This window comes from Dipodomys merriami, unplaced genomic scaffold, assembly GCF_024711535.1.
Source record: "Dipodomys merriami isolate MVZ:Mamm:240054 unplaced genomic scaffold, mDipMer1.0.p SCAF_1, whole genome shotgun sequence".
NCBI lineage: Eukaryota > Metazoa > Chordata > Mammalia > Rodentia > Heteromyidae > Dipodomys > Dipodomys merriami.
Genome location: NW_027202270.1, coordinates 64380635 through 64403718, shown reverse-complemented (window position 1 = coordinate 64403718; position 23084 = coordinate 64380635). Strand labels below are relative to the sequence as shown.

The 23084-nt window shown below is 36.1% G+C and overlaps 1 protein-coding gene across 6 annotated transcripts in view; it reads left to right on the top strand.

The window, feature by feature from the left end:
- The window catches only part of Mbd5 (methyl-CpG binding domain protein 5), a 338624-nt gene that overhangs the window by 183652 nt on the left and 131888 nt on the right, over nt 1-23084 (top strand). For all 6 annotated transcript variants that reach the window (XR_011372200.1, XM_070023512.1, XM_070023527.1 and 3 more), the window contains exon 4: nt 13496-13617. The gene's annotated coding sequence lies outside the window, so the exon portion shown is untranslated. The remainder of the gene's footprint in view (nt 1-13495; nt 13618-23084) is intronic.

Sequence of the window (23084 nt, the reverse complement as noted above, 5' to 3'; positions counted from 1 at the left end):
GTAAACTGGGAAAAGGAGGGAAGACTTATTTACGTGCTGTTGACTCTTCTTTTTTCAACAGCTAGTACATTGTCTTGCATAAAAGGTTCTACTTTTGGGGCTGGGAAGGTGGCTCAGTGGTAGAGCACTTGCCTTGCATGAATGAGGCCCTGGGTTCGATTCCGTTGCCTTGCATGCATGAGGCCCTGGATTCGATTCCCCAGCACCACATAAGCAAAAAGAAAAAAAAGCCGGAAGTGGCGCTGTGGCTCAAGTGGTAGAGCGCTACCCTTGAGCTGAAGAGCTGAGGGGCAGCACCCAGGCCCAGAGTTCAGGCCTCACGACGGACCCAAAAAAAAAAAAAGGTTCTACTTTTGTTGGGTACCTTTAAGATAATTACCAGAAAGTTTAGACTTTGTTTTTATAAGTTTTGCTACTTAATGTTATTTTGTTGGAGAGCTCTTTAGTCTGTTTATTCCAGACATAAATCAGAGCTATTAACTTTTGGACAGTATCCCATCTATCTTTCTTCTTCTGAGAAGAACCTTTTTACTGTGTGATTTATAGATTATCAATATATTAAGTCAGCATCATGATGCCATAAACCACTTTGAATACTATATGTCAGTGAATTACAGCATCCTCAAATATCAATAATATGTGTGTGTCCTTAAAGCCAACTTGTATCACTAGGCACAATCCAACTTAAGTTCACCTGTGCAGATACCTGATGACTTTTAGGTCACATAAAAAAGAAGGGGAATAAGCAATTCTGTCACACCTTCCTCAGTTGTTTTATTACTACCTTCAAATTCACTGTGACAGTGAAAGGAGATGATCCTGGCTAAGCCAGGACAGGCCACCACATTCTTCTCAGAGCTTCCTTTAGACGGTGAGCTAAATTGGTTTGTGCTGTGTTTAAAGAATTAAGTTGGAGTTGCACTCTCCTCTTCCTTGAGCCTTCACTTCTTCCCTCCAATCTCCTTTGACCACTAATCGGACATTTTAATTTACCCAAGATAACTCTCTCCATCTATTGTTTGATTATATAAAAAGTTGAGTTTTATTCCATTTCCTTGAGAGATATTTTTCTGTATTGTTTACTAACTGATACCCAGTGATTTCCTATGGTATCACTGAAGTATTATATTGTACTTTACCCACATGCAGGGTAAATAGGCTTCTCTGTTATATTGTTCCCATTTTCAAAACCGTCTGCAGGGCTCTGTCATAAACTTCAAACTCTTCACAAAGTCATTCATAACCTTTCCCATTTGCACAGTTTACTTTCTTCTCTCATCTCTGATCTTCTCCCTGAGCACCAGTTATCTGGAGCCAACAGTTTTCTATTTTCTCCAGATATCACATTTATTCCACATATCAATGATTTTGCTTTTACAAATATTTAACAAAGTTATTGTAAAAATACCATAATAATAATGTGAAATGCCAGAGACTTAATGTACACCTATTGAATCCAAACCTTTACATTTCTGTCTTCCTTTTTTATTCTATAGCTCCTCAGTTGATTCTAAAGCTGCTTAAGAACGATTGTTATTGACCTGCGTGTGGCGTGCCCCCTATCACTTTCTTTCACTTTCCCTGACAAAACCTTGTTTAACAAAAGCAAGCAAACAAGCAATAAAGGAATCGAAAAGAAAGATATTCTCAACTTTGTCTTTGCTCCTAATCTAGTGAGTGTTTATTTGTTGTTATATTAGAGCCTTCCTTTTGTGCTTTTAAATCAGAGAAAATACCTAGTGTGGAGGCATAAAATGCCACTGTTTACTTTCTTAGCCTCCCTCTCACATTGGGCATGAGTCGATAAGCCAGATTCTGACTGTCCAACATACCTAGACACCTGTGAAGTAAAACCAAGTGATGAAAAGAGAGAATGTGGGGTCCACTTCTGGAGTCTTCATCTCTGAAGTAGTAGTTACACCACTTCTGATTTCCACATTGAGGGGAAAGTTCTGTTGTCAGCATCCGTCCTGCGGCTTCCACACAGTAATGCTGCATACTTTGGGCTCCTTTTCTGGTTGGAAAGCCCTTCAAAGCCATCCTCAGTAGCATCCTGAATAATGCTGTAAGCTGCTGCTATGTTTAAATAAATTTGTTTTCTGATGAAATTACAATGATTTGGTCCTGTTGCTGGTGACAGAGAAACAGGACACCTAATAGAACAATTGCCTCAATTATATATCCATGTGTAATAGTTCATCCACAGCCTAGTAAAGCAATAAACTCTAATGTCTCGTAGGTAATTGCTGATAGCTTGTGACTTCACAAAGTTAAGGGAGAAGGAAAGAACATTTTAGGCAGAAGGCAGAGCAGAAGGAAGACAGATAGAGCTAACAGCAGAGATGGAAGGGACAGCGTATCTAGAAGGTAAACTAACTGGAGAAGGATATCAATGGATAGGATCATATTACCTCTTCGAGACCATATGAAGGGATTTTTATGTTAAGTTCAAGAGTAATATAAAGCTGTTAAAGTTTTGTAATTGTCAAGTGTTATGGTTGGATTTGTACTGAGAATAAAATCATTTCCTGTGGCATGAAGAGTAATACAGAAGTGGGAAAATGCTGATGATTTTACTTGGGTTTGAGATTTGTTACTAGTGCTAAGAAGTCCTAAGCTGGTCACTGCCTCCTGGCCATGTCCTTCTAGTAAAACCAATTATTTCCTCTTTGAGCAATCCAGAATGTATTCCTCCTCCATCAGCTACCTCCCCTTTGAATCTACTTAGGGACAATATTCTCTCCATACTTCTGATTTTAATAACTGTTGCCAATAGATATCATTATTTATCAAATTTAATAGAAATATATTCCATAGATTGAATAATTTTGCTATAATAATATTAAAGCAATTCTACTTTGTTTGGAAAGGGGGAGGGTTGCTTACATTTTATTCATTTTTAATTGAAAATAAAAAAAATACCTAGCAAAAGGAATGTCATGATTATAAAGGTGGTTTTCCCAGGACAAGTCTGTCCTTCAAACTTGGGATGCACTGACCCTTGCAATTTCTCGAAATATAGAAAACTCAGCTGCATAATTTTTCGTAGTTGGGGACTAGGTTCACTCACTTTCTTCCCTGATTAAAAAAGAAAGGGCATACTAAAAAAAAAAAAAACTAAAATACATGTGTTATATCCTTCAGGTTTATATAATTTGTATTATATGTCATTCACTTGAAAACATTCAAAAATAAAATGTCAAAGGTATTATTTGTATTTTTATTTGTTCTCAAAGAGTGAAGTAATGATTGTAGATAGCCAGGCTACAAGTGGTGAAGCCAAAGAATTGAGGCTTCAGGATAAGGTTACTCTAGCATATAGTTTCTCAAGGGAGCTCTTTTATAAAGTCACATTGTTTTTATTTTTGTGGTTAGAACTCAGTGTTAAGTAGGTACTCTACCACTTAACCACACTGAAGCCCCCCTACTTATTTTTCTTCTAGTCTTGGAATATAAACCCCCTGCCTCTGCTCCTGACTAGCTGGGATGAACCACCAGTCCTGGCTTCTTTGTTGAGATGAGGCTCTCACTTTTTGTCAAAGCTGTCCTTAAGCTGTCATCTTCCTGAATAACTGGGATTATTGGTGTGAGCCACTCTGCCCATCAAAAGACCAAACATTTTTTAATTGTATATGTAAAGTTGGTAAGAAAGTTTAAATGGCCCATAAGCTAGCCTGTTCAACAGAATGGAAGAAACAAGAAGAGAATCAGAGATTAAACCAGAGACAAAGTGTAAGTTTCCCAAGCTCCAGAGCCTTATTTTTTTAATATGAGTGATTTTTTTGTTTGCTATAGTTGACTTCTACATCATTTTTTGGATATCTTAATTGACAGAGGATGAAAATTTACAATATGATTAAGAGTAATAAAAGTATATATTCTCTCTTATTAAATATAGTTAAGGAAATGTGAGATTAACCTCTATAAAATTGCATTTTATGAGTAAAATTTTAAAAATATTTGAATATAGACAGTATAATGTAGTTCAAACAAATAAACCTGCAAGAATATTGCAGGATCTTATATAGTGCATATCATATCTTTTCACTGAGCTTGTTCATTCTGAGAAATTTTGAATACATTTTCTCTGTTTTTCATTTTCAATATTTTGCAGGAAAATATCTACTTTTATGAAATAATTTTAATTTTATAAGATAGTAAGAATATTTGTTACAGTCATTTTTAAAGAGATTATCTAACTTAAAAGAAATGTTTTAATAGTAATAAAAAGGAAGCAGAATGAAGTAAGAAGTTGAGAGTGATGAACTAACCCAACTTATAATATTTTTCATAGCCTGACTACTCCATCAGCTGATTTTTTTAGGATTCAGTGATTTTCAACAGGTATACATTGTACTATATTTCCCTGATACGTAGGAGTTTACAGTTAAAAATAATGATGATAGGGCTGGGAAGGTGGCTCAGTGGTAGAGTGCTTGCCTTGAATGTATGGGTTTGATTCCTCAGTAGCACATAAGCAGAAAAAACCCCGAAGTGGTGCTATGGCTCAAGAGGTAGAGCACTCACCTTGAACTGAAGAGCTCAGAGACAGCGCTCAGGCCCAGAGTTCAGGCCCCACGGCTGACAAAAATAATAATGATGATGATGATGATGATGATGATGATGATGATAAATGTTAGGTACCAGTGGCTCATGCCTATAAACGTAGCTACTTCAGAGGCTGAGATCTGAGAATCCCAGTTTGAAGCCAGACCAGGCAGTTAGTGAGACTCTTTTCTCCAATTGTGTAACTCTTCTTACCCAAAATCCAGAAGTAGAGCTGTGACTCAAATGGTAGAAGGCCAACCTTTTTCAAAAAATAATCATAATAATAAAAAGTAATCATAATCATAATAGCTTGTATGTATGTACTCATTTAATCTGTTATGATTATTTCTTTTAATTTTATGTAAAATTTTCCAGCTTCAGTTTATAGGATTTTGGAAAGTGACAGGTTTTTGTTTTTTTTCTCAGTGATGTCAAGTCATGAAATTGGGAGAAAAATTAGAGCCCAAGACTTACAACCTGGTATTAGCTACAGTGCAGTTTACAGGAGTCTAACAGACCTCACAGGCAATGAATAGCACTAAAATCTAAATGCATATACACTATAGTTTTCCACTATTGGGAAAAAAGAATTTATATTCTCCCTTTTCATTCTTTTTGTTTTTCTCCCAGTCCTGAGTCTCAAATTCAGGGCCTGGGCACTGTCCCTGAGCTTCTTTGTGCTCAAGGCTAGCACTCCACCATTAGAGCCACAGCACCACTTCTGGCTTTTTCTGTTTATGTGGTACTGAAGAATCAAACCTAGGCTTCATGCATGCTAGGCAAGCACTCTACCAGTAAGCCACATTCCCTCCTCCCTTTTCATTCCTAAATGTGCTCTCATTACTTTAACCCTGGTTATTTATGTAAACATAGCAATAGTGGCAACTGATCACACAAGCATTTTAAAGTTTGCTTTACTGGAACTTTTGGTGAAGAATAATAGATTAAACTTATAAAAACCTTCTCAAGGATAAGAAACCAAGTTCTTAAGCAAGCCAAGAGCTTTCAAGAAGACTTTTCCAGTGTATAGTGTCCATTCACTGGAATAACTACAATGTTGAATGAATTCTTCTCTTCTAAATCCTCAAGGCATCCAGAGCTTCCTGTGCTTGCCAAAACATGACCTTCTTTATCCAGTTTTAAGATTAAGAAAATTGTAAGCTAGGTACCAAGCTATTATTATCCCAAGGCTTTCTAGAAGTAGAGGTATGACTCAAGTACAGCACCACTAAGCAAGAGTATGGGATCCTGTTGGGTGCTGGGGGCTCACTCCTGTAATCCTAGCTACTCAGAAGGCTGAGATCTAAGGATCATGGTTCAAAGCCAGACCAGGCAAGAAAATCCATGGGAGTCTTATCTCCAATTAGCCACCAGTAAATGGGAAATGGAGCTGTGACTAAAATGGTAGAACACTAGCCTGAGCAAAGCACCCAAGCCCTGAGTTCAAGCCCCATGACCACCAAAAGAAAAAGAAAAAGTATGAGACCCCGACCCTGAGTTCAACCCTCAGAATCAGCACCCCTCCCCTCAAAAAAAAGCAAAAGCAAGAAGGCTTTGTAAGCATTGACTTCCTGAAGTCAATCTTAATTCCTGATTCTATTTGGTTTGGTCTGATTTGGTACTATCTGATTTTATACAAGTACTTTTCCAGTAAGCCACTCTAGTCAAAACTTTGGCAACACAAGAGTTTCCACTTGTTCCTATTATAAGAACAGATTCTTTTTTTTTTTAATTTTTTTATTTTTTGGTACCATTCCTGTTCTTGAACTGACAGTCTGGATGCTGTTGTGAGCTTCTTTTGCTCAAGGCTAGCATTCTTCCACTAGGGCCACAGCTCTACTTCTGGCTTTTTTGGTAGGTAATTGGAGATGAGGATCTCATGGGTTTTCCTGACTTGGATAGCTTTTGAACCAAGATCCTCAGATCTCAGCCTCCTGAGTAGCAATGATTACAGGTATGAGCCACTGTCACTAGGCAAGAACAGATTCTTATTGAACTTAAGCAGATAACTGTCATCATGAAAATTACAATACCCAGTAATCGTATCTGTATTTTAAAATGTTTAGGCAGGAAGAAAAAAGGTTTTCATCTTGCTTTCAAAGTTATAAACAACTCACTGAAACTATAAAGAAACAGAAGACTTTTTAAGTTAAAAAAACAATCAGAAGTCAATAATATTTCGAACAGTACTCCTTGAAAATCCATTTATTCATTCCCATGTATTTAATTCTGAGAAACACACAAAATATATAAGTTGACAAATGGGATTACATGGAACCAGAGCTTCTAGATTCAAAGGAGACAGAACAGACAACCTAAAGGCAAGAAAATTTTGAACTATTTATCTAAGAAGTTATTAAAATCTCAAAGTTGTAAAGAACCCAAACAACTGCCAAAAAAAGAGACTTAAGTAGACATTTCTTAAAAGAAGATAAACAAATGGCCAACACCACCAATTTCTTTTTCAAGCCAAACATCATTAAACTCATTACAAAACAAAAGCATATAAAAACCACAATGAGATATGAACTCAGTATATTTAGAAAGGTTATCATCAAAAAAGATTTTAAATATTTCCCAAAACAAAGAAATGATAAATGTCAAAGATAATAGATATGCCAATTACTGTGATCTGACTGGCCACATGGTACCACATATATATGCACAATTACACTAATCCAATTAAAAAACAAGAATAGTTATGCTTACTACATGAATGAGTTAAAGATTTTCTTTATTTCTTGACGGGTTGTGGGCTTGACCTCAGGGCCTGGGTTCTATCTGAGTTCTTTTGCTTAAAGATAGTGCCCTATCGCCCTTGAGCAACAGCAGGGTTTTTTTTTTTGAGTAGTATATTGGAGATAAGCGTCTCACCCGGACTTCTGCCCAGGCTGTCTTTGAACCTCCATCCTCAGATCTCAGCCTCCTGGGTAGCTAGGATTATAGGCTTGAGCCACCAGCACCCAGCCAGGAGAGTTAATGATTTTTAAACTTTAAATCTTTTAGTATTGAGACTTTGGTTTTTAAAAGACATATGGTCCCTGACATATGACGGTTCCAACAGTGTGAAAGCACAGTTGTACAACCATCCTTCTCTTGACTTAATGTAGCATTCAGCAAATTACTTGAAATATTTAATACTTTACTGTTGAATAGGCCTTTTGTTCATCTATTTTGCCAAATTATAGGCTAAAATAAAAACTACATTTAAGATATGCTATCTAAGCTATATAAGCTCTGATGCTTGGTATGTTAAAAGTACTAAATGAATTTTTTTTATTTACAGTGGGTCCATGAAGACATTAACCCATGAAAGACATAGTAAAGTAAAAAAGCCTTCAGCTTTTAATAGACAGAAGAGCAAATTCTAACTTTATATCAGTACATTATTGATGCTTCAAAATAAAAACTTTACAAACACATCTATCCAATTTAAGCAGCTTGACTATGCAGAAAATTTGTTTTCTATAAAATTTTTACAATCTTTTTATAACCATTAAGTTTTAATCCTATTATTTGCCTCTTAGTTTGCCATCATATTTCAGCTCCTTTTTTTCTTAATGAAAAAACATTCTTTATACTTTTTATACTTTTGCTTAATAAAAACACATCTAATTCCTCTTGTATAAACTATATACAGCTATTTCCCTTGTTTTTATTATATAAAGATTGACTATACTATTAGCTATCATTAAGTGTTCTTGTATTGAGAAAACTAGAACGTATAAGGTTGTCACCTATCAGCATTCTGTGTGAGCAGACTAGCAAATTTATGAGTACACCATCTCACTCTATACTTCCTAGAGACAAATGCTTCTTCAAATGTTTCATTATATCAAAAGAACACATTTCTTAAACACATCCCTTTAACTTCTCTATATTATGTGAAAATGATATCCAGAATATATTATTTTAAACCTATGTTTAAGCTGACTAATGTTCCAGTATGTTATTTTACTTAGAAATTCCATAATCAATTATTTCGCATTAACTATTAACTATAAGGTTTTAAGATACCAACAACATTTTGGAAACTGGTTGTTTGGGGGTTTTTTGGTCGGTCACAGGGCTTGAACTCTGGGCCTGGGCGCTGTCCCTCGGCTCTTTAGCTCAAGACTAGTGCTCTACCACTTGAGCCACAGTGCCACTTCCAGTTTTCTGAATGGTTTATTGGAGATTCTACAGAGGACCCTGCAGATATGGAGGACAGACTGTACTAGATACGACCCAATCTTAACTCTCTTGCAAACCCCATAGCACAAATAAACTTGCTTTCTGACTTTTTCCATTCCTAGTTAGGACCCAGCTCGCTTGGGTCTGCCTTGTCAATAGAGTCATATTTTTCTAAATTCCAAATTCGGGATCAATCATTTACCTCTTCTTTCCCTTTCTTTTGTGTTCTTTCATAAAATATTGAACATGAAATAATGTTTTAGTGTGCTTATGGAAAGACCTGTAGTTAAATGTGTATCCTCAATCTACAACTTTATCTATAACTTGATATTTTTTACTTTTATTATCTATTATGTAGTTTCTTCTTTTTTAACATCATTAGATTTAAGGTAAATGCCCCTTAAAAGGTATTTCTGTGTGTAGGAAGTTGGAAATTATTTAATGCAACCTCTTTGGGGAGTTTGATCCAACTAATCCTAGGGTAAGATTTATATCATATAATTTATTTTGAAATGTTCTTATTAGGACCTAGATCTGCTATCTGCACAGCATATAAGAATGTTTCTTCCTCAAGTATATTGAAGTAGAATAACTTGAAACCAGGTAGCACATTTTCTTACAGCCCAAACATAAAAAAATCTAGGCAACATAATTTAAAATTTTGAGAAAATAGGTCCACCAACAATAGGTTAATGCACTATGTACATTTTATTATCTTACATAATGCAACTAGGTAATAATTTTCACTTATATTGTATGGACAAAGAACCAGAAAACCAATGAAGTTAAATTACTTTCCCAAATTCATATAGCTCATGGGTCACAAAGTTAGAATTTGAACCCAGGATTTATTTAACTTCAAGTTAATACTCCCATAAGTGAGTCTTCATAAGAAAAAAACTAAAAGGTATGTTTTCTGTATATGGAACTACATTAAAGCTCCGCAAAATTTGGGGAGAAGCCAAAGAAAGGTTACTATCAGAAATTATAATTCTAACTGGGTACTGGTGGCTCACGCCTATAAGCCTAACTAGTCAGTAGGCTAAGATCTGAGGATTGCAGTTTTGAAGCCAGCCTGGGCAGAAAAGTCCCCGTGAAGCTCTTTCTCTCCAGTTAGCACCCGAAATCCAGAAGTGAAGCAGTAGCTCAAAATGGTAGGGTGCTAGCCTTGAGCCAAAGAGCTCAGGGACGGTGCCCAGGCCCTGAATTCAAGCCCTACAACCAACAACCAAAAAAAAAAAAAAAAAAAAGGAGATATTGTAATTCTGTTGATGCCCTTTCATACTGCCTCTTTCACTGAATGCTTTATCACATATAAGCTAGATATATCGATTTCAGTTTTACTGTTATTTAATCTTCAGTATGTGAAATACTAGAATTGGTTTATTCTACAAGCTTCTTTCATGGCATCCCCACCACTAACATTTCCACTGTTAAAGAAAAGCTTCATCTTGCTGGGCGCCATTGGCTCACACCTGTAATCCTAGCTACTCAGGAAACTGAGATCTGAGCATCGAGGTTCAAAGCCAGCCCAGGCAGGGAAACTCCGTGAGACTCTTATCTCCAATAAACCACCAGAAAACCAGAAATGGCACTGTGGCTCAAGTGGTAGAGCACTGGCCTTGAGCTGAAGAGCTGAGGGACAGCACCCAGGCCCAGAGTTCAAGCCCCACAACAAAAAAAAGGAAGGAAGGAAGGAAGGAAGGAAGAAAGAAAGGAAGAAAGGAAGGAAGGAAGGAAGGAAGGAAGAAAGAAAGAAAGAAAGAAAGAAAGAAAGAAAGAAAGAAAGAAAGAAAGAAAGAAAAGAAAGAAAAGAAAGAAAAGAAAAGCTTCATTTTGTCCATTTGAAATGACTTTTCTTTTCTGAATTCAAGTTACTACAATTTAGGCTTTAAACTAAGGTTTTACCTGCATTCCTTCTCTTCTTCCTCATGTTGCTGGGGAGACTCATGTCATCAGGCATCACTGGGCACGCACAGCCTTCTGAGCCACTGCTTTGTCCTTGGACTTCGGCATCACAAGAAAGAATCAACAGAAAGGATATAGCTCGTCTGGCCAGCCTTGGAGCTCCATATACTAGAGCTGCTGTCATGAGGCCTTGCATGGTGTCCATTGGAAGGACTGTATGCCCTTCAGCCTTTTTCTTCAAACCCTAGTGCTGTGTGTCTTTCAGTTCAATCTTAGCCTCTTATGCATCCCTCTCATACCAGAGGTTTCTGTAATTGCTCTGCTGCAATACACTTAGATATTTAGAATCCAAAGATGTCTGTAGACTAATTTTGTCAACAAACCTTTCTTGGCTTTTCTCTTTGGTACCCCATACTTGGGCAGCACAGTCATAACCCCTTCAAGCGCTTTCTTTCTTTATGGCCCATATTTATTTCTTTTGCATGGGCAAATACCTGTTATGACCTCTTTTATACTCTGTATACTCCTCTGTATACTCTTTTATGGTTATTTGTGTTTTTTTTTATTAGTCTCAATCTTCTTATCTGCCCTGGCCTCTTATCCTATGAACATTATATAAATGCAGCTCTTAGAGCAGCTTTATATGTTCTGATAAGATCAATTGGCAAAACATGTCTGTGGAGAAAGCAAGGCTGCTTCCACTGTGGAAAAAATATGCAGGTGTAGCAATACTTTGAACATCTCTGGAAAGGACAGATGAAATGATATTGGGAGAGATCTTTACACTGCCTTTTTAGATCTTTCAAAAGTTGTGTCATGTGAATAAACTGCTCAAAAGTAAATACAAGATAATTATAAGGCATATAAAATTTGGCTTCTTCTATCCTGCTAGGCTCCAGATCACCTGGTTCTCAGCCAGACAGAAAGTAGGTCTCTGGGCAAAGCAATTGCGTTTCCATTCTCTGTTTCCTGACCTGCTACTCTCTCTTACAGGACTTTCCTGATGGTGATATGAAGCAGCCAACCTGCTCCAACATTTTGAGGTTTTTTTCCTCCATTACAAAACATACTTTAGTAGGCAGATGGTCTAAATCCCAAAGTGAAACAGATGAGAGTTCAGCTATTTTGCTAACTTGCCAGACTCTAATAGAGAGGTCTTTACTATCCTTTATCTGGATCCCCTTGGCCAAGCCAAGTCTATATTGTATAGTTTATTACTTACACAATTTATCTGTAGGATTATCACACCAAGTAGGTGTTCAGTAAATGAGTATAACTATAAATGGATGATACAGTTTCAAATGTGAAACAGTAGTTTCAAATATGTTACCAACATTTTTAAATAGCAATAACAGCTGCCCCTACCTCCTGATCATTGTACTCAATTGTCACATGCACTTAATCACTTTAATCTAAAAAAAAAATCAAAACATTTCCAGTCTCTCTGTGTCATAGCTTACATTTTCAATGAAACTGTATCAATTATTAGAAGCATTTTCCTTAATCCATATTTTGAATTCAAATTAAACATTCTTGGGAAGAATGCTACATTGATGTTTTTTTATGCCTTCTCAAACTATCATTTCAAGGGTACTAAGAAATTCTTAATACACTAGACAAGAAAAGTACGATGGTGGGATGGAAGTTTGAGTTTTCCATTATTGCTTGGATTTTATACTAATCAGGAAATGTGCATGTGACTTGGTACTTAAGTTAGACTTGACGTTATTGAACAGTTATCCCTTTTAAACTGGAGAACTTTCTTGTGAGTTGTTTTTGTTTGATAATTTGGAGAGTTAACAAGAACAAGTTTTTGAATTTTGAAACTGAGGACCAAGTTTAGTAATGTCTACCTCATAGGATAAGGATTATTGGAAAAATAAACTATGGTTGCTAGTAATAAAATATGGTTGCTCAGGAAAGAGACTTTCTTAATATAATTAGTCATACCTAGACATTTATTGACAAACGCACACTGCATTTACACTTGTGCCTGATATGAATGTTAGCCTTTATAACAGCTTTATGTGTTGGGTGCTATTGCTATCCTTATTAAAAGATTAGGCAAACTCATTTTAAGTAATCTGACACAGAAAGACTGTCTTCAACATGAGGCTGTTTAAGACCAAATCCCAAAGCTTCAATGACCTCATTTTAATAATGGCTACTTTGTATCATGGTTGTGATTATCATTGTATCTAGTTCTTCATATGTTCCTGGCATAAAGTGAACACCCAAGAAATATTGATGAATTTATATTATATTTAAAAACTGATTATAGGATTAACATATAGGACACTGTCAAACTGTAATTCCTAATGCTCAGGAAATGGAGACCAGGATGATCATACTTTGGAGGCCAGCCTTGGCAAAAAGTTACCAAGAGCCTATCTCAGCAAATAACATGTACGTGGTGATATAAGCACACACATACCTGTAATCTCCGTATGTTGGAGACCTAAATAGAAGGATTGTGGATTAGACCACCATGGGCAAAACCATAAGACCCTATTCAAAAAGTAGCAATAACAAAAGTGTTGGGATCATTTGATAAAGCACTTGCCTTACCAAGTGTGAGGCCCTGAGTTAAACCCTAATACCATCAAAAACATGGAATTACTGTTTTATCAATCAATTTAAATATTTTTTCTTAAAATATATCAACAGGCATATGAAAGGGGACAGTATAATATTGCTGTAGTAGTTAATCATAACATTCTGAGGGATGAAGGTACTGACACCCTTAATCCTCTCTGCTTCTTTGCCAGAGACTTTTTGATGTTTAGAAATTAACAGTAACATTTTCAAGTGATTTGGGAAGTCATTCTTGAAATAAACTTGTATTCTCATGTGGATTTCATCACAGAGAGAAGAGGCACATCCTTCTTGAGACTCAGAAAAGCATAGAGTGTCTGAAGACTGGCTGCCTCTCCCCCTCTGTGGGACCTCACCACACTTGTGATGTTTCCATTAGCTTCTCTCCACAAGGTAGGAACTGTGTTTCCCCTCTAAGGACTCTTCGTATAGTCACAGCTGTCTTGTCTGTGGACTTAGATTTTTATTACTCATGGAAAGTATTTGATAGCTATAACTTAACATGTTGTGTTTAAGTGTTATCACTAAAGAATTTTTCTGCCTAAAAATAAAGATAATCCAAAAAATATAGTAATGCCATCACCTTGAGGTACTACTCTCTATATTTTCTAGTATGCTTTTCATAAACTATTGATAGATATTATATATATATATATATATATATATAATCCATAAAACTGTATAACTCTAGAAATTCTGACTGACATTATAGAGTATCAATTTTTAGCTGCTCTGCTGCTTTTACTTACTCATTTATTGTGGCATTTTTCAGTTTTTAATAGCTGTATAATAATCCACTTTAAGGGCATAACACATAAACCACAAAACTATTGGGTTGTTTCCAAGGTTTTCCTGAAGTAAGTGTAACTTTGGTGAATTTCCTCTTACATGATTTTTGTGTAGATGTCTGTTGACTTTGTTAGGACTGCAGAATCTTCTAAGCATACTCTCTGATGAAAGAGTTCCTTGAACATCACATAAGAAAATACTATTGTTCTTCATCATTATACAAATACATACTCATCTAAAGTAGCATGCCAAGGTGTTTAGAAGGCAAAGGAGCTACAGGAGGAGCTTAGTGGTAAAGTGTTTGCCTACTATATGTTAATTCAGTATCCAATGGAAAAAATGAATTGTTTGATTAAACATAGTTACATACACACAAGGTCTATCAAATCTCACTGAATATCTTGGAATTTCTGGCTTACCGTTTGTTCTTAAAACTGACATTAGTGCATCATGATGATAAATTGGATAAAAAGCCCCACCAATTTATACTCATACCAACAATGTGTGAGTATTTGAGAGTATTAATTTTTCCACAGCTGGATCTGAATTTGGTAATTACTGTTTTAATTTGTAAATAAATGTGTTAAAAGTTTGTGACCTTTTTGTGATTACTACTGATATGACTATCTTTTTCTACTTTTATATCAACTTTGAGGTCTCATGAATATTCTACTCATGTCCTGTGCCAAATATTCATTGGACTCCTTCTTCTTTGGATTGATTAGAATTAGGAATCATATTTAAAATATTAAATCTGTAAATCAAATATATTAGAATTATGCCTCCATATTTTTCTTTTTTTAATACTTTGATTTGATATTTCAGTTTTGCTTTATGTGCCTTATTTTTCCTATAACATTTCTAAGGCATCCCCATGTGTCTCAATTTGGGATAAGTAATTTAAAACGATGCTAATGTGGTTTTTATTGTAATTGTTTTCTTTTTTCTAATTAATTGTAAAGGTGATGAAAAGGGGGGTTACAGTTATGTTCATTTCTTTTGAAACACTGTTACCCCTTCCCTTATTTTCTCCCACCTACCACTCCCAACTCCCCTCCCCCACAAGTTGTATAGTTCATTTCCAACTTAGTGTCTAGTGAGTATCATTGTTGCATTAGTTCATCCTCTGCTGTTTCTGTGATTCCCTTGTTGCTAATGTTGATTTAATTATATACCTCCTATATTATTTGAGATAACTCCCAGACATACTGTATTATCTATTATATTTCATTGTATACACTGACAGTAGATGTAATTTTACCCAACTTGTATTTTATATCTGCTGTAGTTTGTCTGAGATCACTTTTGTTGCAATATATTTACAGCATACATCAAATATTAGCATTAGCTGAGATTAATGTTGCTTACTTTGCTATTTTTATATGATTTCTTAGAGAATTTAATTGCTCTAAATTTCTGATTTAAAAAAAATACATTATCTCTATGTATTGAAAACAGAATGTTGCCATTGGCTCACACATGGAATTGGGTGAGATTGGGCGAATTATGGTTCGAGGCCAGCCAGGTAGAAAAGTTTGTGAGACCTCTTCTCAACCACTAACTGGGTATACTAGTGCCCATCCAACATTCCAGCTACAGAGGAGGTTGGGAAGAGGAGGATCAAAGTTCCATGCTAACTGGGGTGAAAATACCTGTGAGACTCTGTCTCAAGGGAAGTACTGAGGCATGGTGATAGGTGTTCAATATCTGACAAGGATAGGAAAAAATAAATAGAAATATTGAGGGCTAGAAATTTATCTGGGCAGGAATTGAGATTCTATCTCAGAAATAACTCCTGCAAAGTAAGGGCTGAGATGTGGCTCAGTTGAAGAATGCCTGCCTACCAATCTAAGCCCCTACATTTCAAACCCTAGTACCATTTTTTAAATAAAATTGAAGAAGCAGAATGTTTAACTTACACAATTGCTTCTATTTGCTTTTTGCTTTTTCAGTTAAATCATCCTCAATAAAAACTGTAACTCTTCCTTATGCCATTGTGTAAATTTTGTCTTTCTGTCTTCAAAAGGTGCTGTCCTAAATTATGAGTTATAGAACTCTATTATCAGGAATTTTTATAAACCTTTCAGCAAAATCTTACATATATCTTCTCCACAAGCATATCAGTTGTTTTTATGTTTCTGGATCAGAGAGAAATTAAAAGCTCACATCTTATGTAATTATTAATCTGATTAATATCCAATTCATTTTTAAAGTATCAGTTCAGGAAAAGTCAAGTCCTTCTTGAGGGCCTTCTGTGGAGTTTCATAGTGAATATAGTAGCACATCACAGAATATTTGGAAAATATTCATAACTAATATCAGAAAGAGAATAAATATGGTCCGTGGTCATCTTTATTTAAAGAAGATATAGAGACAAAATTAATATCAAGTAGAATTATTGTTTCATATAAAAAGCATACAGGAAAATAGTCTGAATCTTTGTCATATCTGTGTGAACCTTATCACATTTTACAATTAAGAAATCTTTGAAGTGAAATAGTTGAATCCTTTCATTATGATTAGAAAAAACAAAAGAGTGAAACATTCATCCAAAGTCACACAACTGTTTTGCCCAATATTCTTTGAAAAAAAATTTAAAAAGCAAATAGAAGGTTCAGAGGTGTTATCATTAATAATACTAAGTATTTACTTTGTTACAGGTTATTTTGATATAGTGGGATGGTTTAATCAAACTGATTATCACATCTGTCACCTCATATTCTCAATAATAGTCACTAGTGCTTGCTTGTATATGATGATCCTCTACTTGAAACCATTCTTCTCATGTGATCTTTGGAATATCTACTTAATGGAAGAAATATTACTATCTGTTTATAGAGGTAATGAATCAGACTTTAATCCAGACAGTCAGAGATATGCAGTACTGTTCTTGAGAAAAGGGATTATGTTCCCCAGATTTATTAGTTGAAAAGTTTTTTAAAATCTATACATTTACAATGTACCAGAGGATCTTTCCATATCTCTCATTTCACACTGCAATAATTTTATTTCTTGTTTGAAGGGAGGGGGCAGGGGCACTTGAAGTGAAGGCCTGAGATCTGCCCTGAGCTCTTTTGTTCAAGGCTAGTTCTCTAACACTTTGAACCACAGTGCTACTTCTGAGTTTTAGTAGTTAATTGGAGATATGAATCTCATGCATTTTCCTGTCTAGGCTGGCTTTGAACCACTATCCTCAGATTTCAGCCTTGTGAGTAGCTAGGATTACATAACTTTTTTTAGTAAGAATATTTAAGGTTTTTCTTAGCAGTTTGTGAGTAAAAAATACATTTTTACTACCTATAGTCACCATGCTTTGAATAGAGGAACTTCCATACTGATTTCCATAATGGATTATTAATTTGCATCCTTGCTAACAATGTACAAGAGTTCCTTTTCTCTACACCTTCATCAGCACTTACCTTTTGATAATAACTATCCTAACATGTGTGAGGTGGAATTACCCTTTGCAAAAGGAAATTCTTAATTGTGATAATCAGCAAGAAATTGTACTTTATGATCAATGGAAACAGACAGAGTTACCAGAAGAAGCAAACTGCAATGGTCAGACTTGGAGATGAAGTCAGAGTTGAAAAGTTTTAGCATGGCAGATGCCAATACATAGTATAACTTGAGAAAAAAATAAAAACTCGGGGCTGGGAAGGTGGCTCAGTGGTAGAGTGCTTGTCTTGCATGCATGAGGCCCTGGGTTCGATTCCTCAGCACCACATAAGCAAAAAGAGCAAAGCCGGAAGTGGCGCTGTGGCTCAAGTGGTGCTAGCCTTGAGCTGAAGAGCTGAGGGACAGCGCCCAGGCCCAGAGTTCAGGCCCCACGACTGGACCCAAAAATAAATAAATAAATAAAAATAAAAAATAAATAAAAACTCAAGTTGAGTTGTGGTGTGATATAACTAGCTTGTACCCTGGTTTTCAGAAACCATGGCTTTCCTAAATTTATCTTTGCATTTATCCAAATTATTTTCCCTTTACCAAATAAAAGGAAAACTGTCTTCTACATGATGGCTGCTTTTCATAGGACCTTGAAAACAACTTTGAATAACCAGTTGCTCTTACTCAGTATAGTTCCTGGGCATTTTTGTTAGTTGACTATCTTTTTATAAATGATTAGAGAAAGCCAACTGACAGTAGTTTTTCCTGCTTCTTCCAGTTGATACCAAACTGATTTGTTGAATTGAAACCCCTTTGTACAACTACTTAAAGACAAAATAAAATAATTGACATGATTACACACACACATGCATGCACGCACACACACAGTGTGTCATCAAAGCAGAATAAAAGTGTTTTTAAAATGAATTTGCAGATATATAGCAACCACAGTTTTAGCTTGAGGCTTTTCTAGGCTATTGTGACTAATGATTTGGTGTCTATTAAAGGCCCCAGGCAAAGCTTAGGGACAAGTGTGCTCCTAGCCAGTTGTTTATCCTCAAAAGGTAGTCCTAGCCACAGTGAAGATTTCCATTTATTTTTTGTTTTGCTTTTTAATACCAGAGTGAATCAAACTTGCCTCTGACACTTTATCCCTAGGGGCATCTCAGGATTCAAGCTGCAATGCTAAGGTAAATGGATACCAACTCCGAAACTCTTCATAGATATTTCATCTGCTGTGTTCTGTTTTTACTGTTTTTGGTTTGTATTTACCTGTGCAAAGACTTACGTATAAAAATTACAACCTCAAGAATTGAATCACTACTGAAAATTCTGCCCAGTTATATTGAGCATCAATTCAAGTGGGCTAAGTTTGATTTTTGTTTTTGTTTTGTCAGTCATGGGGCCTCAACTCTGGGCCTGGGCGCTGTGCCCAGCCCTCAGCTGAAGGCTGTCGTTCTACCACGCCACTTCTGGCTTTTTCTGCTTATGTGGTCCTGAGGAATCAAACCCAGGCTTCATGCATGCAAGGCAAGCGCTCTACCACTGAGCCAGCCCCATGAGCTAAGTTTTGGGGGGTTTTTTGGTCAGTCATGTGACTTGAACTCTGGGCTTGGGCGCTATCCCTCAGCTCGTCAGCTCAAGGCGAGTGCTCTACCTCTTGAGCCACAGCACCACTTCTGGTTTTCTAGTGTTTTATTGGAGATAAGAATCTCACTGACTTTCCTGCCCGGGCTAGCTTTGAACCACGATCCTCAGATCTCAGCTTCCTGAGTAGCTAGGATTACAGGCTGAGCCACCAGAGCCCAGATGAGCTGTTTTTTTTTTAAGAGAATAAATTCTGTTTCCCATTTTTATTATAATTTCATGGGAAATTTGTAAAGAAAGTTCTAATATACTATTCCTTTAAATAATAATCTAGCCTGATCTAGTAAAATTATGTACTTGTCAATTTGGGTAATTGTGAAAACCTGCAAGACTTGAGTGTTTGGTTAATGTGTATTTTAATTATTGAAACAGTCATTTTATTTCTCTTTGTAAGTACTTCCTTCCTTCCTTCTTTGCTTCATCTTTCCTTCCCTGACTTCCATCCCTCCCTTTTTTTCTTTTTTTTCTTCTTTTCTTTCTTTAGATTAGGGTGTGGGAAGTTACTAGAATTTATTTTTTAATCTTATTTTATTGTAAAGATGCTGTACAGAAGGGTTACAGTTACATGAGTAAGGAATGAGTACATTAAGTTCATTTCCACCATAGTGTCTTGTGAGTATCATTGTAGAATTTCTTACTCTACCATTGGAGCCACTGCCCCAGCCTTTCTAATGGATCTAGCTAGCCTGTGGCAGTACTTCCATATCCCCGTCCCTTGTTGCTGGGAAGACAGAGGTGTGCCATTTTGCCCAGCTTTTTCTTAATTGAGGTAGGATCTCACAACTTTTTGCCTCGGTTGGCCTTGAACCATTATCTTCATGATTCCAACCTTCTGAATATTTAGGAGAGTCACTGTACCCAGCTTGGTTGATTTCATTTGTCTTTTCTTTCTTCCCTTTCTTTCTTACTTTTCTTTTGTTCCTTCAGTTTGTGGGAATACACACGAGTGCACACACACTTTTTAAGAACATATGCATATGAAATGTAGAAAGGACAGAATTAACAAAATAAAATATAAACTCATCCAACTTACAGAATAATAATGATGTCTGTGGTAATAAAATGATATAATAATAAGCACCTACCAATAGAAAAAACAGTAAAAGAACTTGCTAATATCAGCACCATTCTAACTCATATTCTAACTCCCTGTTCATAATTGATCTAAACCCAAACCCAATTTTACAAATGAAGAAACTAAATCAATAACAAACTGAATAGGATGTGTTAAATGCTGGGTCAGAAAATTGAACTTTTAAAAAACATATTCCACTTTAGAAACCTAGAATTTATAGTAGCTCTTCTTAATCTGCTATGCCATTTTTCTTAACCCTTTGAAACTGATTCTTCAATTTACCTTGATAAATCATACACCTAGTCTTTTGTTTCTATTTAATTTTAGGGTAAATTAAATAGAAGTCTTTTCTAAAAGTCTTTTCTTCATGTTCATACTTCAGACTCTTTAGTTTGAAATGGTTTAGTTCAATTTATCCCACAAATATTTATAGAGGCATTGTACTTTTCAGAGGTAATTCTTGTGTCTGTCGGAATGACGGTGTCAGTATATAAAAACAATTGAATCTATTTAGATTTAGATTCTTATTAGGATTATTTGCCACTTATTTATTAGCTAATGCTCATTGCTTAGTATGTTTTAACTACTCTCAAATAACAATTGAGGGGACAGTGCTAAGGATCAAACTGAGTGTCTTCTCATGCTAGGCAATCATTTTGTCAGCCATTAAAATCTTCTTGATCCTCTGACCCACCATGCCTATAATTTATCAAGCAGCCATTTATTCTATTACTTCATAGACTGCTCACATGGAAGCCAGTAGATATGTCTTTATTCAAAATTGGTGAACATAAAATAACTGAGAATATGTATTCTAATTTAGAGGATGATGAAATAAATACGACTTTTACAGAAAGGCTCAGCCAAACTTTATTTTGGGGAAGACAACCAGAATTAGTTCTTGAAAAAGGGAAGAATTGTTCTCACAGATATGGAGGCATGGTTTGGGCAATGCAGACATGAGTGGAGGAAAAGAACCTAGGAAGGCTAAAATCGTGTACAGAAAGGGATGAAGAGGAACAGTCATCATGGGAGAGCCAAGAGGAAATCCTTGGTCCTCAAAGGCTCACATCACTTGACATTAAGTTTTAACCATTATATACTAACATCCATACTTCCATGAACATAAAGAAGGTCTTGTACCCTTACTTCTCCTACTTTTCCTTTACCTTTCTCTTCCTCTCATTCTCCATTGAGTTTTTTCTCTATGTACTTCTGTGTTGTAATTGCTAATAATAAACCTTTGCCATTATTTTTTGTTCTATTTTTGTAGATGTGTTGTTTGTAATTGTCTCTCTGTATACCCACCTCCTTCAGTTCTTTCCATGGGTCTGTCTTCAGTTCTGTTACTTTTGTGCTTCTAAAATGGATGTTATTGACATTTTTATGACCACAATTAACTATCTACATTATTTTATGAGTATTTGCTGTTTTCTCCTATATAACTTCACTCTTAAATGGATATATCACTTGATGCTTCCTTAAGTCTTGATCTAAATCACGGCTATTTGGAGGGCTTACCTGGCCAACTAATGCTTAAAACTGTCTTCTCCACTTCAAATTCTCTCTGTATGTTCCTCTTTATGTCTTTCTGTCTAGCACTTAGAAATCATGTACTGCATTTTACTTAATTTTTGAAATTGTGGTCATTTTCCTAATACTAGATGGTAAGCTAGAAAAATTCGTTAGAATAGTCTCATTTGATTTTTTGTTTATTATGTTCCCCATAATTTCCATGTTCTCACTAGTTAAAAGTGTGCCTTCCTTATACCTAACTGGCACTAAATGTTATTTTAATTAATGAACAATTATAATGCCAAGTAATCTTTGATTACATTTTCTTGTGCAAGTGTTAGTTTTCTTAAATTTCTGATTGCTTGGGGATTTTTTAAATAACATTACAAGGTTTTTCATTGTGAATGAAACATTTGGATCCATCTCTCCTTTTGTCTGCCTCTTTCTCAGTCTTTCTCTTTCCATTTTCCTCACTCTACTTCCAAACTATCCACATGCTTAGCTGTATAGCCGTCACCCGAGGACTCCCCTTTCCTGCTCCTCTTTTTTTTTTGGGGGGGGGGGTCCGGTCGTGGGGCCTGAACTCTGGGCCTGGGCGCTGTCCCTCAACTCTTCAGCTCAAGGCTAGAGCTCTACTACTTGAGCCACAGTGCCACTTCCGGCTTTTTTCTTTTTGCTTATGTGGTGCTGAGGAATCGATCCCAGGGCCTCATGCATGCAAGACTAGCACCCTACCACTGAGCCACCTTCCCAGCCCCTCCTGCTCTTCTTGTAGGCACTGCTGCATTCTACATTTTTCTCTTTTACATTTTACATCCTTCTTTAATGAGGCATTTCCCTTAGCAGCTTCCTAAGGAAGAATATGTGGATAATCAGGTGTATTTTGTTAATTTTCAAATGTTTGAAATGTATTTTACTCTTATAAGAAGAATATCCAGGTTCTAAGAGTGGTGCAAGCCTGAGAGCAGGACTTCAATGAGGGAAAAAGAATGGTGGCAGGCAGGGAGTGTCAGAGAGAAAACACAACTTCAAAAGTACCAATTAGGGCTTCCTGTTCTACTGAGACACTTGCTAAAACCTCACATTTTATACCGCTTCGACTACTTTCTTTGTGTAACCATCTTAATAAACATTGTGTTAAAAGTTGTAGAGTCTAGGCACTGGTGGCTCATGACTGTAATCCTCGCTACTCAGGAGGCTGAGGTCTGAGGATCACAGTTCAAAGCCAACCCTTGCAGGAAAGTTGTTGAGATTCTTATCTCCAAATGATCACAGAAAAAGTCAGAAGTGGCATTGTGGTTCAAGTGGTAGAACACTAGCCTTGATTTTAAAAATGGAGCTCAGGGACAGAGCCAGACACAAAGTTCAAACCTCAGAACCAGAAAAAAAAAAAATGGAGAGAAATCATAGAGTTAGCCATCTGGCTGCTTGTTATCATCATTCACAT